The 23,058-nt window shown below is 40.0% G+C and overlaps 1 protein-coding gene across 1 annotated transcript in view; it reads right to left on the bottom strand.

The window, feature by feature from the left end:
• Window positions 1–22,211, bottom strand: part of LOC122791668 (butyrophilin subfamily 2 member A2-like) — a 327,760-nt gene extending 305,549 nt beyond the window's left edge. The window contains exon 1 of the mRNA XM_044059499.1: window positions 21,927–22,211. The gene's annotated coding sequence lies outside the window, so the exon portion shown is untranslated. The remainder of the gene's footprint in view (window positions 1–21,926) is intronic.
• Between the last annotated feature and the right edge of the window lie 847 nt (window positions 22,212–23,058).

The following is a 23,058-nucleotide window of genomic DNA, read 5'->3' as shown; positions in this document are numbered from 1 at the left end:
TATGGTATTAATGAGCTGTTAATGAGCTGTTTTCTGTGGTCCAGTGGTAAAAGGTTTGATTCCCTCAGTTTCCATTGCCTAACTGTGTGACTCTGAACAAGTCACTTAGCCAGACAGTGCTCCTGGGCTGGGAGTTGTTACATTGTTACATTACCTAACTGTGTAACTCTGAGTAAGTCACTTAACCAGACACTTCTCCTCGGCTGAATCTGAAAAACATCTATGGAGATCAGTGGTGTACCCCAGAATACAAATACAAATGAGTAAATAAATTTATAATCAAAGGGCACACTGCAGCTTATCTCAAACATCCAACAGCTTACCATGGGAATGGAGAGATTTCAGAAAGTTCAATGGAGATTCAATTAATGGCTCACCTTCCATTGCCTATCCTGTCATGCAAGACAGATAGCATGATTTTTCACATGACATATAATATAAGTGGCCCTGTATCTGACCTTTTTATAGTTGTGTTTTGGCCACCAACAGCATTAATGTTTGCTGCAGTATCCTGTCAAGCATAGTCACAATAGAGCTGTTCATCAGTTTCCCAGTCAGTCCCTAACCATAAAGCTTCCTTTGCACTCCATCTCATTCAATGGGGATTCAATCAAAAGAATGGAGCGGCCACTGGTCATGGAGCTGGAGGCCTGCACTAACACTTGATCTTCTTTGTTTTTCCTTTGCCTGACATGTCACTGTAGGAGAAAGAGTATGATCTATCAGTATACAGAAAGAGATGCTTGCCAGTCTGGACTGTCTACAGTGTAACACCCACCTGTACACCTGACTGGGAATGTTAACATAAGTGTCATCTGTATAACCTTCCCTTACAACCTGGTACAGGAGCAACACTCCCTCATTAACACACACAGACATTGTGCAGACCTCTGCATATGTGAGACTACAAAGGACCACATATTCTTCATTATGCACCTTTCCATATGTTGTGTTACACCCACTATGGTCCCATTCCACACAGAGACAGATACCCACTGGCATAATAAGAGCATTAGCTGATGATGTGGTAGTCTTAATGAGGACATGAGCTGAAGATGCAGTAGCCTTAATGAGGACATACGCTGTAGATGCAGTCGCTTTAATGAGGGCATGAGCTGCTGATGCAGTAGCCTTAATGAAGACATAAGCTGCAGATGCAGTAGCCTTCATGAAGACATGCGATGAAGGTGTAGTAGCCTTAATGAGGACAGAAGCTGAAGACGCAGTAGCTGTAATGAGGACATGAGCTGAAGATGTAGTAGCCTTAATGAAGGCATAAGCTGCAGATGCAGTAGCCTTAATGAGGGCATGAGCTGAAGATTCAGTAGTCTTGCCTTAATGAGGGCATAAGTTGAAGATGTAATTGCCTTTGTGATGTCCCTTCTCTGGCCCAGTAATCAAGGACCCTCAATCCTCACCACTGACAGAGGTGGGGAACATTCACTTTGAACAAAAATAGATACAGACAGTATTTTCAAACAAAGCTCTCTGCACCAAGCACAATTTCCCTTAAGATAACACAGGGAGAACACTCCAGTCCTGGGGATGGACTTCCTTTCCAGGCCCCAAAGAAGAATACACCTTTCTCTCTGCATAAATCAGTGCTCTGTGCCCCTGTTCCAAACACACACACTTTGAGATTTGATATTTTCCACACACACACACACACACACACACACACACACACACACACACACACACACACACACACACACACACACACACACACACACACACACACACCTAGGAAAGGCTGGCACAGATTTACCTGCTTTGCCACATCAACCCAGACTATAAGGTAGATTCACTTCACCAGTCAGCTAGTTTAAGGCTCTTACCAGGGTACACAATTACTCTTAGCAAAATTAATACTTGCACAAATGGTAGTGTTAACCAATCAGCAAGAATTTCAGGAACATGAAGCCACAGTGCCACCAAATAAATGCAGTTACACTCAAAGGTTAAGCCACTGTGCCAATAAATACATGCAATTACTTTGAAAGGTTAAAATATTTTCTGAAAGACCAGACAAAATGAAGAGTATAAATATATTTAGTAATAAATAATAAAATAGCAAACATGAAAATACAGAATATCTATTTGCAATAAACAGCAATGTTTCAATTCACAGGAACTATAAAAAATAACACAGATGGAAAGTCTCAGAGAGATACAGAAAAACAATACTTTTACCTAAACTCACTTTATTTTCCTAACTGACTAAATAATTAATATTCTCTAGTTAAGTTACTTAGTAAAACAAAGCAGTATGAAGTGCTGAGTGTCATCTGTCACATCTCTCAGTAGTATACAATTTCAGTGCTGACTACAAAATGACAATACATCTCATCACCTGACTCTGTGGTTCTCACACTATCCCCTTCACTAGAAAATTGAGCCAGGACCTGGCAGAGAAGTGCCACCAATCAAACATAGAGCTTTGCTAAGGTTTATTCCAGCATCTTGAGACTGTAAAATAATCCCAATACTTCTACCCTTCCTGCAGAGACTAACAAGCCATTCTCTGACACCCAAGGATAGCAATTAGTTCACCACTCTGGACAATAAGAGCAGCATCCCAGCCCAGACATTTAATCTATGGCTGCATTCAGACCTGTGAGGTAAAATATTTATGGCCTAAACCAAGTCATTTAATTTCAAGCTATTTTTCTTAAGGTTAGCTGAGCTTAACCCCTTCCCTTGCAACATCCTCTGTTAACATATATACTTTTCATCAGTTACAACAATACAGTATGACATACATGTATATTTCTTTTCTGCCCAGCAGGACCCACTATTGATGCATTTTTAACACAAGCAAGTTTACAAATACATTTTTAATGCATGCATCTGTACAAATCAGGTTGATATTCAAATGACATAACGTTCTTTACAAAACTCTGGCTAGATATGCTGGCATATGGTACACATGAACTGCCCTACTGTCTGTGGCACCGCTGGCACTACCTCAACTCATCTCAGCCTTAATGAGGGCTTAAGTTGAAGATGCAGTAGTCTTAATGAGGACATGAGTTGAAGATGTAGTAGCCTTATTGAGGACATACTCTTAAAATGCAGTAGCATTAATGAGGACATAAGCTGAAGATGTAATAACCTTAATGAGGACATAAGCTGAAGATGCAGTAGCCTTATTGAGGATGTAAATAGTATATGTAGTAGTCTTAATGAGGACACAAGCTGAAGATGTAGTAACCTTATTGAATACATGAGCTGAAGATGCAGTAGCCTTAATGAGAACATAATCTGAAGATGTAGTAACCTTAATGAGGACATGAGCTGAAGATGTAGTAGCCTGGAGATGAGCCAAATATGTAGTAGCATTAATGAGGACATGAGCTGAAGATGTAGTAGCCTGGAGATGAGCCAAAGATGCAGTAGCCTTAATGAGAACATAATCTGAAGATGTAGTAACCTTAATGAGGACATGAGCTGAAGATGTAGTAACCTTATTGAAGACATGAGCTGAAGATGCAGTAGCCTTAATGAGAACATAATCTGAAGATGTAGTAACCTTAATCAGGACATGAGCTGAAGATGTAGTAGCCTGGAGATGAGCCAAAGATGTAGTAGCATTAATGAGGACATGAACGGAAGATGTAATAGCCTTAATGAAGGCATAAGCTGAAGATACAGTAGCCTTAATGAGGACATAAACTGCAGATGCAGTAGCCTTACTGAGGACATGAGCTGAATATGTAGTAGTCTTAATGAGGACATAAGCTGAAGATGCAGTAGCCTTAATGAGGACATAAGCTGTAGATGCAGTAGCCTTTATGAGGGCATGAGCTGAAAATGCAATAGCCTTGCCTTAATGACAGCATAAGCCGAAGATGTAGTAGTCTTTGTGATGTACCTCCTCTGGGCAAGTAATCAAGGTGCCTCAATCCTCGCCACTGACAGCAGTGGGAAGCATTCGCTTTGAACAAAAATAGATACATAGAGTATTTTCAGATGAATTTCTCTGCACCAAGCACAATTTCCTTTAAGAGCACATAGAGAGCACACTCCAGTCCTTTGGCTGAACTTCCTTTCAAGTCCCCAAAGAAGATTCCACGTTTCTCTCTGCAGAAATCAGTGCTCTGTGTTCCTGTTCCAAATAGCTCTCTCTCTCTCTCACACACACACACACACACACACACACACACACACACACACACACACACACACACACACACAAACTCTTTGAGATTTGATTTTTTCACACACGCGTGCGCGCGCACACACACACACACACACACACACACACACACACACACACACACACACACACACACACACACACACACACACACACACACACACACACACACACACACACACACACACCTGTGAAAGGCTGGCACAGATTTAGCTGCTATACCACCTTCACTCAGACTATAAGGTAGATTCCCTGCCACCAGTCAGCTAGTTTAAGACTATTACCATGGTACCCAATTACTCAGTAAAATTAATGCTTATACAAATGGTAGTATTAACAAATCAGCAAGACTTTCAGGAACATGAAGCCACAGTGCCACCAAATAAATGCAGTTACTCTCGAAGGTTAAAATATTTTCTAAAAGACCAGCCAAAATGAAAGGTATACATATATTTAATAATAAATAAAATAGAAAACATGAAAATACTGAATATCTATTTGCAATAAACATCAGAGTTTCAATTTACAGGAAATATAAAAAATAATACAGATGGAAAGACACAGACACATACAGAAAAACAATATTTTAGCTAAACTCACTATATTTCCTAACTTGACTGAAGAATTAATGTTCTCTAGTTAAGTTACTTAGTAAAACAAGGCAAGATGAAGTGGGTGAGTGGTCTTGTCAGTTCCAAAACAGAGTGCTGAGTGTCATCTGTTACATCTCTCACTAGTATCTAAATACAATTTCAGTGCTGACTAGAAAATGATATCACGTCGCATTACCTGACTGACTACCCCCTCACTAGAAAATTGAGCCAGGATCTGGCACAGAAGTGTCACAAATCACACATAGAGTTTTGCTAAGGTTTATTTCAGCATCTCAAAAGTGTAAAACAATTCCAATACTTCCACACTTCCTGCAGAGGCAAGCAAGCCATTCTTTGGCACCTCAGGGTAGCAATTAGTTCACCACTATGGACAATAAGAGCAGGATCCCAGCCCAGACATTTCATCCCTGGCTGCATTCAGACCTGTGAGATAAAATTTTTATGTCCTAAACCAAGTAATTTAATTTCAAGCTACTTTTCTTAAGGCTAGCTGAGCTGAGCTTAACCCCTTCCCTTCCATTATCCCCTATTAACATGTATACATTTCATAAGTTACAACAATACAGTCTGACAGTCATCTATATTTCTTTTCTACCCAGCAGGACCCACTGTTGATACATTTTTAACACAAGTAACTTTACAAATACATTTCTAATACAAGCATCTGCACAAATCAGTTTGATATTCAAATGACATAAAATTCTTTACAAAACTCTGGCTAGATATGTTGGCATATGTTACACATGCACTGCCCTACTCTCTCTCTATCACAGCTGGCACTACCTCACATCATAACAGCCTTAATGAGGACTTACGGTGAAGATGTAGTAGTCTTAATGAGAACATGAACTGAACTTGTCATAGCCTTAATGAGGACATAAGCTGAAAATGTAGTAGCATTAATGAGGACATAAGCTGAAGATGCATTAGCCTTAATGAGGACATAAACTGAAAATGCAGTAGCCTTAATGGTGACATAAGCAAAGATGCCTTATCCTTAAGGTGGACATGAACTGGAGATGCACTAGCCTTAATGAGGACGTAAGCTGAAGATGTAGTAGCTTTCATGAGGGCATAAGCTGAAGATGGAGTAGCATTAATGAGAACATAGTCTGAAGACATAGTAGCCTTAATGAGGACATGAGTTGTAGCAGCCTTAATGAGGACATAAGCTGAAGATGCAGTAGCCTTAATGAGGACATAACCCGAAGTTGTAGTAGCCTTCATGAGGACATGCAATGAAGGTGTAGTAACCTTAATGAGAGCAGAAGCGGAAGACGCAGTAGCTGTAATGAGGACATGAGCTGAAGATTTAGTAGCCTTAATGAAGGCATAGGCTGATAGTGCTATAGCATATATGAAGGCATAATCTGAAGATGAAGTAGCCTTAATGAGGGCATGCACTGAGGATGTAGTAGCCTTATTGAGGACATAAGCTGAATATGCAGTAGCATTAGTGAGGACATAATCTGAAGATGCAGTGGCTTTAGTAAGGACATGAGCTGAAGATGTAGTAGCTTTAAAGAGGGCATGAGCTGAAAATGGAGTAGCATTAATGGGGACATGAGCTGAAGATGGAGTAGCCTTAAAGAGGACATAAGCTGTAGATGCAATAGCCTTAATGATGACATGAGATGAATATGCAGTAGAGTTCCCTTAATGACAGCATAAGCAGAAGATGTATCATGTGGACCAGCAATCATGGATCCTCAATCCTCACCACTGACACCGGTGGGGAACATTCACAGTGACCAACAATAGATACATACTGTATTTTCAAATAGAGCTCCCTGCACCAAGCACAATTTCCCTTAAGAGCACACGGGGAGCACACACCAGTCCTTGGGCTGGGCTTCCTTTCCAGGCCCCAAATAAGACTCCACCTTTCTCTCTGTAGAAATCAGTACTCTGTGTCTCTGTTCCAAGTAGCTGCTACACATACACTCCTTGAGATTTGTTTTTTACACACACACACACACACACACACACACACACACACACACACACACACACACACACACACACACACACACACACACACACACACACACACACACACACACACACATACACACTTGGGAAAGGCTGGCACAGTTTTACCTGCTATGCCACTTCCACCCAGACTATCAGGTAGATTCACTGTCATCAGTCAGCTAGTTTAAGGCTCTTACCAGGGTACCCACCTATGCTTACTAAAATTAATGCTTATACAAATGGTAGTGTTAACCAATCAGCAAGACTTTCAGGAACATGGAGGCACAGTGCCACCAAATAAATGCAGTTACTCTCAAAGGTTAAAATATTTTACAAAAGACCAGCCAAAATGAAAGGTATAAATATATTTAATGATAAATAATAAAATAGAAAACATGAAACTACTGAATATCTATTTGCAATAAACAGCAGAGTTTCCAATTCACAGAAAATATACAGGAAAACAATACTTTTAGCTAATCTCGCTATATTTTCCTAACTAACAGAATAATTACTGTTGTCTAGTTATGTTACTAAAACAAGGCAGGATGAAGTGGGTGAGTGGTCTTGTCAGTTCCAAAACAGAGTACTGAGTGTCATCTGTCACATCTCTTACTAGTATCTAAATACAGTTTCAGTACTAACTACAAAATGACATCACATCTCATCACCTGACTCTGTGGTTCTCACACTACCACATCACTAGAAATTTAAGCCAGGATCTGGCACATACATGTCACAATTCACACATAGAGCTTTGCTAAGGTTTATTTCAGCATTTCAAGACTGTAAAACAATTGCAATACTTCTAACCTTCCTGCAGAGACTAACAAGCCATTCTCTGGCACCCCAGGGTAGCAATTAGTTCACCACTAAGGACAATAAGAGCAGGATCCCAGCCTAGACATTTAATCTCTGGCTGCATTTGGACCTGTGAGATAAAATCTTTTTGGCCAAAACCAAGTCATTTAATTTCAAGCTATTTTTTCTTAAGGTTAGCTTAGCTGGGCTTAACCCCTTCCCTTCCAGCATCCTCTAACATACATACATACATTTCATCAGTTACAACAATACAGTCTGGCATACATGTATATTTCTTTTCTGTCCAGCAGGATCCACTGTTGATACATTTTTAACACAAGCAATTTTACAAATACATTTTTAACACATGAATCTGTACAAATCAGGTTGATATTCAAATGACATAACGTTCTTTACAAAACTCTGGCTAGATATGCTGGCATATGTTACACATGCACTGGCCCACTCTTTCTTTCACAGCTGGCACTACCTCACATCATCGCAGCCTTAATGAGGGCTTAAGCTGAAGATGCAGTAGCCTTAACGAGGACATGAACTGAAGATATAGTAGCCTTAATGAGGACATGAGCTGAAAATGTAGGAACCTTAATGAGGACCTGAGCTGAAGATGCAGGAGCCCACTGTCTGGCAGTGGGCAACTAGGTCTGAAAAGAAGAGTATCTAAAATGATGCAAGTGCAGCTGATGTCCTTTTACTGTCTGTATGACTGTAAACCCATTGTGGAATTGGGCAACAGAAAAGCAAAGTTACAGCACATATCGTGTTTTGACACTAGTTGGCCAATATCCGTAAGCATTTGCAGCATGACTGTTTACCTGAACTGTATAAGCTGAGTGACAATATAAAAACAGGAGCTGAACCCCAACCTGACATACTGCCATATAAATGCTTTAAAAAGGTGTATGTGTCCCAGCATATAACAGCGTGTGCTATTCTGACACCTTTAATTGCTGCATTTCACAAATGCCTGGGGATGTGCCTCCCATTAACATTCACTGTAGCTTTGTACAAACTCTGTGCTTCCACTGAGCACTTTGACCTTGGTAAAGCATTTAAAAATCACTGCTAAGATCCCTATATCCCTTATTACCAAAAGGAAACATTAGGTAACAACTGTAGGCATGGAAATATAAAGAAAACAAACAGTTACCTTCAGCAAGTGGTATGTCTGCTTTCCCAAGGTAAATTACCTTCAAGTGAGCATTCTTTCCAAATCAGAGTTCTACGTTTTCTTGCGTACCGTGATAAGCCTTTCTGCAGCTGGAAGGGTATATTTTGTGCTGATTTGGACTGCTCTGCATAATGGTTATGCAGATGAGGGCTCTGCTCATTAAGGTCTCTGAATCACTCATTTAACTTGCCAAATCTAGAGGCATAGTCTCGTGTATGGATCTAATCAGTGTCACATACAGATCTGAGCACCTCCAAGGTGCATTGTGCATTCATGGGTGTCTTCATACCAAAGCAACGTTCCCTGCACTTCTCTGTGTAATCCTGCTGGGAATGCTGGGAATGGAATCATTAATGATCACTTTCCCTGTACTAGTTCATGCTGTAAAGAAAAACTCCAAGTGCCATATTTCACACCTGAGATTTTCTTCTGACACATTGAGCACAACATGATCCATACCAACCCCTGTCACAGGCTATGCTACTGAGTTACTCTGTGTTACAAGGTAGTTCTCACAACAGGTAGCTGGCATGATATGAAGATGGTTGCCATGATTCTCTGGTATATAATCTAGAGTATGGCCATGACTTCCATTGGGACTGGTAGTTCTAGGGCACCCTGATGGTGTTCTAGGAGAGCAAGATCTTCATTTTCCAACTTTGTGGAGATCCCTGAAAATGTTTTCTTAGAGACTGTTATGAGGGTCACCCTTGTAAGGTGCCTTTCACTGTCTTGCCAGGGTGGTTATTGTTGTCACTGTCATTCCCTAAACAGGCGAGCAGTGCATGTCCCACTACAGTGACCTGTGGTGGTGCCACCCAGACCTTCTTTGCTAATTTGAGGAAGAGGCAAAAGTGAGAGTTCCATTGATGCACTGTAAGAATTTTGCATTTTTTTTTTGGGGGGGGGGGGGGTGATATCCTACTAGTGTGGACTGTATAGTAACTATATATCCTTATGTGCCCCACAGCCCCGAAAACCATAATGGAGAATTCCCTGCACTAACTGAGGATGTTGCGTCACATTTCCAGACACAGGGTCAACTGCAGCTGTTTTTAAACTACACAGAGGTATTGTCATCCCTTCCTCAGTATACCTCTTTGAAAAACTGACCCTTAGAGCAATACAGACATAAGAGGCAATTTAACTGTGGAGGGCATATTAATACCTTTTGGTTACTGTTCATAACCAATCAAATTTAAAGTTAGTTAAACTTCTGCATTACTCAGATAGCATGTGTGCTTGTTCATTGCTGGTTCCACATGTAGCAGATTTACCACTAACAGTGAAAGATCAGAAGGCTGTGGGTTCTCCATTCAGGTGCTTTGATTTCTTTTCCATTACTGACACTGCATTTCAACATGGGGGAAATGCTCTTCTGATTGCCTTGTGCTTTGAGTGAAACTTTTAGTCAAGGTCCCATCTGCCTGAGCTGAGGGCAGCTCCAGTAGGTGTACATGACCCCCCGTGGCACTTGTCAAAACTGATTCACACCAAAAATGTACATCAAACTATTCAAGCCACCAGATATGCAACAGCTCCAAATATGAGAACACTGCAAAATATTTAGCACAAAGGTCATCCCGACATCAGCAAGATAGTATAAATAAAATGGTAAAAACATCAACATCAGTTAATTTCCTTGTATTTCTATAGACTGATATAAATAAAAGGATATCAAGAGCTTTTTCAATGTGTTGGGTCAATGTTTGTGCTGAACATTTTTCTGTGTTTACTTATCAAAGCAGAGCCATAGATGGCTCATTTACACCAGTGCCAGTTTGTAGTCTAGTGCTCTGGTCCCTCAGCTTCTCAGATAAACATCAAAAAGAAAAAAGAAAAAAAAAAAAAAATAAATGTCCACTCTCCTAGTCTGGCCAGTCCATTGCTCACCTTCATTCAGCTCATCTCTCACCTGTTGAAAAGCAAAAAAAAGACTTCTAAAGCTGCTTGTACCCATGGTGGCCGCCCCCTTCACCCTACCACTACTACTGTTCTGTATCTAAAAGGTTAGGGCACATTCACCAAAATCCCTGGAAATTCAGTAGAAATTCTGCCTGGGTCTTTCCTGAAAAGAGGCTTCTGACCTAATGGAATTGATCTGATCAGCAAGAGATACATAAATACATACATATGCATATAAAATACAGTATAATGTCTGTTGTACATGGGAAAGACAGAACTGAATGTTCCCATGCAGTGACATTACTGCAGTTACTCTTACTTATAGCACATGAGGTCACTGGACAATCTCAGGCCATTTACGTAGTCTACAGTTGCTCATATAACTGGTCCAGTGTATACAGATTGCATATAACAGGTTATAGCTCTGCATTTGTAGTAAGCTCCTGTTAATCTCAGTTATGTCTCCTCATCAGATTATTGCAGATGTACTTTGCCTATCATATTATGTATTTCAGAGTACATTTGCATTTTTCTCTATCCTTTCTTTAAATATATTTTTTGGAGTTATGTTACTTCTCTCTGTTTATTTGTATAGACAAGTGTCTACAGCAGTGCCTGTAGCTATACCATGGACCAACAGCTCCCATTAGCCAGCAGCACTAGGGTCACTTGCAGCTGATTCTGCCAGGGCCACCTTCCCAGTAGAATTACCCATAGAAGCTGATAGCACTTTAGCCCTGACCCTGGTGGGGTTTCACTAGTTGGGAGTACCATTGTTCTTGTTGGTGACTCTGCCAGGGGTAGTGAACAGTTTGTGATCTATTAGCAGCTTGTAGAGGTGGTGAGGGAGCTGTTGAACTGGCATCTTTATGCCCACATTAGCCCCCTGGAAAGAGTTGTCTTGTGGTTTGTAGAGTTGTGTCCCTGCCCACCACTGCCCAATGCATAGACTCATAAGTAATTACTGGAGTAATGACCTAAGGGGGGACTTTTTAGCGTAATCAAACTCTATACCTTCTGTCTGCAAGGTAAACACCTTTACCTTTATACCAACTCCCAATCCTTAACTCCCTCTAATGTATAACTTACCAACCAAGTATAGCTCTCCTTGTGTTATTCAACAGGAAATACAGAACCACCAATATATCATCCAAAACAGGATAAAGTGAAATTTGAACCCATATGTAGTCAAAACAAATTTACACTGGCCTATTCCTTAAGCATTTGAGTTAATGGACATCACTAATAAAGGACCCTTACTCTTTTTGATAGGTGCGGTGGGATCTTTTACATCTACATCTACCAATGCTCTCCACCCTTATAAAACCCTATACCAATTTGAAGAACCTTCGCTCCTCTAACAAAATACCGATTCAAACTTCTCTATCAAATAACATAGCAGGTGACTCCACATTTTCCAACTCAGTTGGCAAAATTTGGAATCAACTACCACCAGACCTCACATCCCTGACCTCAATTCCACTATTTAAAAACAAACTCAAAATCTTCCTAACCACCACTGGCTATGCTCTTGCCACAACCCTGGCTAACTTCTTTCTTTTTTCCCTCCTTCCTTTCTTCTGACCTCCCTCTCCTTCTCCTCCTAACTCTAGTATACCACACCTTCCACTTCTTAATTATTCCTATCTCTCTCTCTATTAAAAGACATGAATCTAATTTTGCTTCTCACGTATAATGTAGTAATGCTGTAACTAAGTAAAATATCTAATCTTATTCACCTGCTAAGTCTCATATTGTACTCTTGTGTCTATACATTCTGGAAGAAATTTAAAGCAAATGTTTTCTTTTTATTGCATAATTCTGTATATTTTTTAACTTGTTAAGTAGTAGTTAGCGGAGCTTTTCTCCTCGGGCCTCCACTGAAAATGGACATGTATCCAGTTGGACTAGCCCGGTTAACAAATGTAAAATAAAATAAAAATAAATAAATACATGAACTACCACCAACTCAGGCAGTTGGAACCTTGGTTTAATGTCTGACCCAAGGTAAGGCACACTCAGGAGTGCAGTACTCCCCATACTGCACATCAGAGCAAGGTCCTATTGGTGAGGGAGTTCAAGGTAATGTCTAAACTCCCATTGGGACAAACATTGGCAGGACAATGGGAGTCATACCCACCCTATTGCCTCTTCTGGTGATCCCCCTCTTTTGTTCTCCCCATCACCATTGTTTTCTCTCTGTTTGTCTAACGTCTCCATCTACGATGCTCCCTCACCATCTGTGTGTCAGTACTTCCCCTGTCAGACTTGTCTGTCTTATGTTTGCGCATGCACCCCTACTAACTACCCTAACATTTTTACTATTCCTTTAACTTTCCTTACTTCATCCCCCGCCCCATATTATTGTTACTTAGATAATGGGCAAATTGTACATCAGTACCGATTGGAGAATGAGTGTTCTCCAAGACAGTAATAATATACAGGTACTGCCCGCTGGAAAATGACTTCACCACCTCATAGGTTCATAGGTTGGTATTAAGTTATCGGCCCTAGGGCCTATACAAGCCTAGTCATAATAATTCCCTGGCTATTTCTTCCCACAGTATTTACTACCCTGGACCCCTGTCTAGCAGGATGACTGACGTGATTCCTAGGGTGAATTTCCTGTCTCCCATCCAATCATAAAGGTTCCTTTTGAAGAGGGCCAAAGAGGCACTCTGCTTGACATGTATGAGCAGTCTATTCCAGAGTCTGGGGAGTCTCTGGGTTAGGAACCTATCCCTCCAGCATGTTTTGTTCATTGTGATGACAAGGTTTAGATCCCTGGAGCGTGTATCTCTGAGGGATTGGGATTTCTTTAAGTGTAGCTTGTCCAACAGCTCTGGGTTTGACATGGCCTTGTATGTTAAGCAGAGATCGCCTCTGAGTAGACGATATGTGACAGAGTCGAAGTGGAGTTTTTTTAGACTGTCAGCATAGGGCATCTGCTTTAGGCCTGTGATTCTTTTAGTGAGGTATTTCTGCTGTGTTTCCAGTTGTTGCAGATGTCTTGAGAGGTACATACCAAACTGGGCATTGTATTCTATAATGGTCTAATGAGGGATGCGTACAGTGGGACAATGACCTCCTTTTTCTAGATGAAAAGCCCTTAGTGATGAGGTGTGCCACATAGAAGGATTTTCTGACTGTTGTGGCGATGTGGTTATGGAAGATGAAACCACTGTCCACCTGTGTCCCTAAGTCTCTTATCACACTTTCAGTGTTTAGTGTACTGCCACCTATGTGGTAATTCATGGGTACAAGTTTTTTCCCCAAAGGGGATAACTATACATTTCTTGGCATTGAGCTTGAGCCCATGGCTCTGGCACCAAACATCTTTTTCTTTAAGGCTCTTTTGTAGGATATCCACATCATTTGGGGATTCAATAATGGCTCCCAGTTTGCAGTCATCTGCTAACTTTGTTAGCCAGAGTCCCTTAGTGTTGGCCTGTAATTCAGAGAAGTAGATTCCAAACAAGAGCGGTCCCAAGACTGAACCCTGAGGTACTCCACTTGTCACTTGTCTGGAGCTGGATTTGGAGTCGGCTACTTTTACAGTGTGGGTTCTGTCAGTGAGCCAGTTGGCAACCCATCGAGTGACATAGGGATTAATGCCCAGCTTAGTAAGTTTATCTATGATTCCAGAGTGGAGGATGGTGTTGAAGACCTTGGCAAGGTCCAGATAGGCTGTGTGGACCACCTTACCCTTGTCCACAGCTCTAGAGACTGATTCGAAGAAGTCAATCAGGTTCAGGAGACAAGATTGGCCCTTCACAAACCCAAACTGCATGGTGTCCAGTGTTTGAAGGTTGCCAATGTCTTTGTTTATAAGGTCCATAATAATATGTTCTATGTCCTTGCAGATCAAGCTCATCAGACAGATGGGGTGGTAGTTCCCGGGATCCAAGGTGGATCCCCTCTTGTGGAGTGGGATAACTGTAGCTGTGCGCCACTCAGTGGGCACAAAGCCTGAGGTGAGGCTACGATTAAACATGACACTTAGGTGAGGTCCCAGTTAATTTTGTAGTTCATATAGTACACAGCCTGGGATGTCATCTGGTCCCATAGATGCTGTATTCTTAGCTTTGGAGAGTGTGTATTTTACCTGTGTGGCCATTATTACCGGAATTTGGCAATCTTTCGGTATTGAGATGGGCCCTTTAGGGGGTGAGAGGGGGGTAAAGTTTGCACTGAATCGATCTGCCAGGATATTGGCAATACCGTTGGGATCAGTATATTTAATGCCATTCTGTTGTAGCTCAGAGCAGATCTGAGCATTGCCATTTAGATTCTTGACATACCTATAGAAAGCTTTGTTGTTGTCTTTGGAATATTTGGCAATTTTATTTTCCTAATTAGCATTGGAGGATTTTATGAGGGATCTCAGCTTTTTACTGAGGCTAGTAAGGGAGTTTTTTGCATCCTGGGATTTTCCTCTTTTCTGCAACAGTTTCTTCCTTTTGTTGCAAAGTTTGTTTATGACAAGGGACCACCAGATTGGCTTCCTTGTTTTGGAGGAGAGCATCTTGGTTCTATTGGGGATGGCACAATTCATGCATGAGTGGATGTGCACGTACAGTGCCTTAGTGTAGGATTCAGCAGTCAAACTTTCAGTTTCCATCTGCATGGGTGTCACGAAGTTTGTCACTTCTGATTTGAGTAGCATGAAGTTGGCTTTGGAGAAGTTTTATACAGAGCTTTCCTTACTGGGGGATGGAGGTGGGATATGGATGTCAAGAGTGATTAGCTTATGTTCAGACCTGACCAATGAGCGGGTGACCATAGGTGTGGAGCATTGATTTCCCATGTTGGCAATGATCAGGTCTAGGATATTGGAGCCCCTGGTGGGACTGTGGATTAGTTGATCCAGGGCGTTGGAATTTATGAATTCCAAGAACCGTTGGGCAAAGGTGTTGGTACACGAGTAGTTTTCCCAGTTAATGGCAGGGTAGTTGAAATCACCCAGTATTAGTTTGTTTGGTTGTATCTTAATATTTTCCAGTATGTTTAGAAAGGTGTAGTGAGAATCTTGGGGCATGGTGGGGAATCTTTTGCAAGCTACAATTTGGACTGCAGTCTTACCTAGTGTTAGTTGCACCTGGGGAATTTCAGATGCATTATGTTGGGCAACTAGCCTGGTGTTGTGAATATCCTTGGTGAATATGGACACTCCTCCACCTTTAGTGTTTTGGTCCTGGTTTTGTGGCCGAAAAGTGTGGAAATAGTTGTAGCCTGGTATTGCAGGGGTGCTCTCTGGAGCCTTGAACCAGGTCTCAGTTACTGCACAGATATCAATGTTTTCCAATTTTAGGAGTGCCTCAAGAGAGTGCATTTTGAGTTTTCGACTTCTAGCATTGAGTAGCATTACCTTTAGATTTTGCATGCCTGTATCTATTACAGTGGTGGTTTTGTCCTTTGAACCTTGCCTAAAAAAGGCACTATAGGGGTGGCAAGAGCTTTAGCCAGTAACCTGAATCCCAGGGGTGACAGATGTAGACCATCTTTGGCAAAGCATCGTGGTCATCCCAGGCAGACAGATACTGGATCCCCTTTGAATGACACCAGATGTAGACCATCTTTGGCAAAGCATCGTGGTCATCCCAGGCAGACAGATACTGGATCCCCTTTGAATGACACCAGAAGCTTAGCCAATTGTTGAAGTCAATCATTTTTGTCCTTATACTGTGGTATCATTCTTGGTGAAGGCAGGATGCTACTCAGGGCTAGGGTCATACCTGCCTGGGTCACATAATCAGAGAGCTCTTCCATGTCTCTTTTCATGTAGCCCAGGGAGGTACGTCTCAAGTCATTCACTCCAACATGGATAATGACAGAGTCGTATTTGCACTTGTTGTGGAGTGACTTGAGTGTATGCATTATGTGGTGGATCCTGGCACCTGACAGGCAACTTACTGTATCTCCTTGTTCAGCCTGGTGAGTGTAACATCAGTATGCCTGACTATAGAGTCACCTATGACTAAAGTGTTGGGTACGTTGTCTTGCCTTAGGGGGTGTTGTTGGGTGGTACAGTGGTGTTGTGTGCTATGTGACACTTTGGTTGTGATTGGTGTTTGTTTGCATTTCAGCTTCAGAGGTCCTTGTTGCTTGGGCAGGTTAATGTTAAGGGCCTCCACATATATGAATTTAGTGTTTATGTGTGGGTGTTGGTGGTGTGGGTTTAGAAGGGCTATGTGTTGCTCGAGGTGTAGTGTGGGTGTTAACCTTCTCTTGACTGTCTAGCACAATCTTGGGTGGAGAGAGCTTTGCATCCAGTTTGGCTATGTAAGTGCATCTCTCGCAGGTTGTAGTGTTGGGTGGTAGGAGAAGAGGGTTGTCTGTGTACATGAGGCAATTCCTGCATTGCCCCAGTATGCCCAGATTTACCAGGTGGACAGGAGAAATCATTGCTTTGAACTCACTAAGCAGTGCTTTTGCTGTTTAGCGACAGTAAAAAAAAAATAAACAAAAAAATAGTTTATGTGTGCATATGCATGTGTATGAGTGTGTTTATGTTTCTGTCTGCATTTGTGAGTGAATGTGTGTATGAAAGCAGAAGAGAGTGTGTCTGTGAGACCAAGAGAGAGAGAGAGAGAGAGTTGTCTTGTGTGCATAGCTCTCAACTCTCCACATTTTCACAGAATGTCCAGATTTTTGCCTCATATTTTTTTGTCTGTTTCTCATAATATTTGTGGTTTTCTGAAGTTTTGTGACAAATCAGTGTGGAGTGAATTCACTAAATAATGGCAGGCATTTGAGTTTCAGGCTTTATATCTTTCAGAAAATGCATTTTAAGACAAGACTTTTTATTCTAGCAACTTTCTAAGTTTATAAGAGCAACATTTAAAATTTGTCATTGTTTTTGGGGCTTTCTTCCCAATTAATTTTGGCTTTGTCCAGATTATTTGTGCTAAGAGGCTGAAAATTATGCTTGTGTGAATGAATGCGAGTATGAAACCAGAGGAAACTGTGTGTATATGGGGTCTATATTATATATTATATATTAGAACGCTTAAAAGTTCGAATCACTAAAGATTGAACTTTAGTGATCGAACTTTCAAATGTTCGAATATATTAAAAAATTGAAGAAAAAAAACAAAACAAATAAAAAGAAAAACTAAAGGGTGTAAGTAGGGGGGCAAGCCCCCCTGCACCCCCCACATGGGGGCTGCACCCCCGCTGCTTAAATATACCAATACCAAGATCACGCTAAAGTGTAGGAAATGGGAAATTTTCAATTTCTGCACTGTAGCACACTGAAGTGCGATCTCTGAGTTGGTATATTTAAGTAGTGGGGTGTGGGGGTGCAGGGTGGCTTGCCCCCTGGTTAAACCCTTTGCTTTATTTTTTAAATATTCTTTTTTAGTATATTCGAACATTTAAAAGTTTGATCTTTAGTGATTCAAATTTTTAAGTGTTCAAATCTATAATATAGACCTGTCTATATGTATGTGTGTGTGTGAAAGCAAAAGAGAGTGTGTATGAGAGAAAGAGAGAAAGAGAAATGGCTCTCTGTAAATTGTTGTGTTTTAAGTACTATATTATTTTTTATATATTTTTGATGTAAAATGCTTCCTCCAACACCATTAGCATATACTACAAAATTTTGAAATATTAGGTGGAGGAACTATTTTACATCAATAATATATATATATAAAAAATAATATAGTACTTAAAAAAAATAAGTAAGTAAAACACAACAATTTTACAGAGCCCATTCTCTAAGCGCAATAATGCGCTCCAGGGTGTGTGTTAATGTGCAATTAACACCCTTCCAGGGGTGCAGTGTTAATTACACATTAACACACACCCTGTCGGGCATTACTGCTTACATAGAACTGGGCTGCTGCCTCACAAAATATCAGCCTACCTTTCCCTCGCCCATCCTATTCGTTCTTAACAGTTTCGCTTAGCTGTTTTCCTCCTGCTTGCCTTCCCCGTTTTTGACTGTCCTAATAGCCACCACCATGAACTGCATTCTCCCACACAGGGCCTGCTGTAGCTGCAAGTGGGTTTCTTAATTAGCTGCTGTTTTCTAACAGCTTTATCAGTATTTTAATTGTTAATGAGTTTAGAGCTATGCCACATCTGATAGGTATACAGAAGTTGTCATATAGATATGTACATATATATATATATATATATATATATATATATATATATATATATATATATATATATGGATGTAGGACACGTGCTCAACTAGCATATGTCTGAATCACAAAACATCGAACACACATACACGAAAGCACTTAACATCAAAAAGAGCTTCCTTGTATGTGTAGTTAAAAAAAAAAATCTATATTTCTGCAGCGGGGGCTTTGCCCCCCCTGCACCCCCCACACACCCCTACTTTAATATTCTCACTCTGAGATCGCACTACAGTGGGGAAAAGGGAATTTTCCCTTACCCGCACTGTAGTCTGATTTACGAAACAGGCACACATATATGGAAGCGCTTTGCAATGTTAAGCACTTTCGTGTATCTGTGATCAATGTTTTGTGATTCGGACATATGCTAGTTGAGCATCTGTCCGGATCCCATATATAGATATATATACTGGTGTGTGCGTGTGTGTTTTATATATATATATATATATATATATATATATATATATATATATATGTGTGTGTGTGAGTGTGTGTGTGTGTGTGTGTGTGTGTGTGTGTGTGTATGTATATAGACGTGTGTGTGTAATATATATCTTTGTGTGTGTGTGTGTGTGTGTGTGTGTGTGCATATATATATATATATATATATATATATATATATATATACATATATTTGTGTGTGTATGCATGTACGTTTTATATATATGTGTATATATATATACGCACACATATATATTTGTGTGTGTTTTATATGTATATATTTTTTATATATATATATATATATATATATATATATATATATATATATATATAGACGTGTATGCAATATATATGCACACACACACACACACACATATATATATATATATATATATATATATATACATATATACATATATATATATATATATATATATATATATATATATATATATATATATATATGGGTCTATATTATAACATTGAAATCTACAAAGATCCAATGTTATAATATAGAACCCTAAACATCGAAATCCGCAAGCATCGAGCAGTCAGAATAGCGATTTTTTTTCCCAGGGAAAAAAATCGCTATTCCGAGAAACATACACACAACACAAACACACACAGAAAACAGCAGTCCACACACATACACTTAAAATCTTACACCTAAACCTAAACTAAACTTTACATACACTACTATCTATCCACTTATCTTAACCCAGTCCTAACCCTAAGGTCCGTCACTATCACACACTCACCTCAACCACGCCCTAACCCTAACTCACCTAACCCACCCCCTAACCCTAACCTACACACAACCGCACACTTACCTGATACGCTCCCTAACCCTAACCCTAACTCACCTAACCCGCCCCCTAACCCTAACCTACACACAATCGCACACTTACCTGAACCCAACCTGTAACGCTCCAACATATTGAATGCTGAAAACAGCAAAGCCACAGCAACGGCCCACCGAATTCTTTCCCTGGGAAAGAATTCGGTGTCCTGCACCTTCGCTGTTTTCAGCGTTCGACAAAACTGGTTCGATATTATAACATTCGAACTTTATAAAATTCGATGTTATAATATAGTCCATATATATATATATATATATATATATATATATATATATATATATATATATATATATATATATATATATATATGAGCTGTGCCAGTGTCAGGCCTGCTGATATTACAAGTGAATGTGGATAGCCCATCAGACAGAGTTTAAGGAGAATTTTTCCATTTGAAATTGTTTAATTCAGAATTATTGATTTTGCATGAGTTTTATAAACTTCAAAGGCAATAGCAGCTCTGGACAGTGAACCTTTACTAGGTTTTACACTGCCTTAAGTTCAGCTTGTGTTTGCAGCTGGCCTCAGTAGCCATGCTCATTGACAGAACCACTAACAGTATCCTGCAGAGGCAACCACTATTGCAGTGATCACAAATTTAGATAAATCCTCCAGATAAGCAGGCACTGCTAAGTGATTAGCTTCATGGTATTTTTTTATTCCGTGACTCTCTCATAACTGTTGAATTTCATCTGATCTTATGTATTGCCTCTCTGTGAGTAAATCTTTTATTTTCATTTCTTCCTCTCTCAAGTTTCTACTGTAGAGTACCTCCAAGCTTAGTGGGTCTGCTTACGTGTGTGTATACATCTGTCTATCTGTTTGTCTGTCTGTGTGTGCACCATATATATATATATTTATATATTTATGCATACACATCTCCTGTGCCAGATTGCTGTATGAATTCCACTCTTCCCAATCTCCCTACTTATTTCCCCATGTCATTTGTCATAACCTGCATCAGACTCCTCTTTTACACTAGGATTCTCTCCCCAACCTGACTGTCTAACCTCCCCACAACTCTGCCGTGATCCATTCATTTCCTGGGGGAGGGGGGCGCGCGAAAGTACTGTGATTGATTTGTTCCTCTCAGGCAAAGGTCAAGAACCAGGGGTGGTGCTATCATTAGTATGAGGATCTGTGTTTTGGGCTTAGCCCTAGGTATCCCACCACAGCTGTGACCTCTGCATTGCACTTGCTTTTGGAGATGCTTATGTGCTACCATGTTTGCAGGATCTGGCCTGCTGTCCATTTCACTACTCCTGAAAGCACAGGTCATGGTCTCCCCTCTGAAGCAGTTGTCGATCCTTCTATTCTAAGGTGGGCAAGAAGCACTGCCCCTTCCCCTGTACCAACTCTTAAAGTTCCTGAGCTGCCAATCAACCTTGGGGGGGGTCATAAGGGGCACAGCCAATGCTTTTTCCTCCTCTCACTTTTTCTACAATTAGTCTGTCTACTGCTCACAACTCTGATCTTGCTATGGCATTCCCCTAGCCCTTAACATTTTTTAGTTGTCCTTTACTGCTTGTTAATTCTTTTCTCACATGTCCCAGTGTGCTGCATTTTAAAAGTAATTTATCATCCTGCCATGCCAGAGATTACCGAGATAGCATCTGTAACTTGAGCCTTTTCCAGCGTTTGCATTACTATGCTGTGACTTCTAATGTTCAACCTTTGCAAACAAGCCAGTAGTTGAAAAGTACCATAAACAAGACTGAACAAAATGGGTTTTATAACAATGCACTATGTATACATATTCATAATAAACTGCATTTAATAAGAACAGCCATAGTATAACAATCAAGTGATTTATTCATATATATAGTACCTTACCTTTCACAGGGGAGACAAGCCGGATGATATATTTCAGGAAGTAAGATCAAATGATAACTAAACTATCTCCGCATAACTATCTCCTACAAATCCATAAGTTTACTGTTGTCCAATCGATGCCTTCTTTCCAATGCGTATTTAAGTTATTTTTATTTTGTAACAAGACAGCTGCTTTATTACACCTACACTTAGAGCTTCCTGCAAGACCAAGACTTTCAGTCTATGTGTCATCCAGAAAAATGATCTGCGAAGTGCTTTCAGTACTGCGTTCTTCTGCTTTGTACCTTTAACTGCTACTGCATTAAAAAACACACTATCTGTATCCTTTTGAACCTTGTAAAAGGGGTAGTTAAGTGACCTTTGGAACAAAGTTTAGTATGTTCTTTGCTGTACTCCAAAGGTTTCTACAATTTACAAAATATAATGAAAAGCAGTTTGTCAAGATTTCCAAATGATTTTACAATATGTACTTGGGTATTCTTCAAATGTTGAACTTAAATTTGATTTTGTGAACAATTAACTTTGTCACATTTCATTTCTGCTTTATTTCTTCATGGTTTCTGTTTTTTTTTTCTATGTGGACATATTCACATAATATTCCTTGATTAATCCACTATTTTTTTAACAACAGGATCAAAATGAAGAAACCTTCAGTGCTGCTTAAAATGTTTATTACAGAGGCACATATTTTGTTGATTTTCAGATTTCAAAAATTAAAGGCATTGTTTGTTTAACCTTAAATTAAAGCATTTTGCTTAACTTACCCATTTGATAAGATATGTTTAGTAAGAATACAAGCAAGCTAGTTCTGTTATAAGAACATACATTATTAGCCTGTCTAGAGAATGAGGAATTGAGTGTAAGTTTAATACGTACTCTGTAACAAAACAAGAATTTCCTTTTAAAAACTGTTACCTAGTCCCTAGCACTATTTGTGGAGAGAAAGTGAGAGAGGTGCTACAGTTATAGGCAGAATATCCATATGTAGACAAAACAAAACACAAACTTGAACCATTTCTACAAAATATTTTATTCGTCTGAGTGTTATGTTGCTAATTTACAGCTACTATAACTCATGATTTAACACTGATGATTATAGGTTCATAGGTTGGTACTAGGCGAACAGCCCTAG

Source organism: Protopterus annectens, chromosome 17.part0, assembly GCF_019279795.1.
Source record: "Protopterus annectens isolate FY-2018-M chromosome 17.part0, PAN1.0, whole genome shotgun sequence".
Lineage (NCBI taxonomy): Eukaryota > Metazoa > Chordata > Ceratodontiformes > Protopteridae > Protopterus > Protopterus annectens.
The sequence above is the reverse complement of the archived record's forward strand: the minus strand, read 5'-3'. Positions and strand labels throughout refer to the sequence as shown.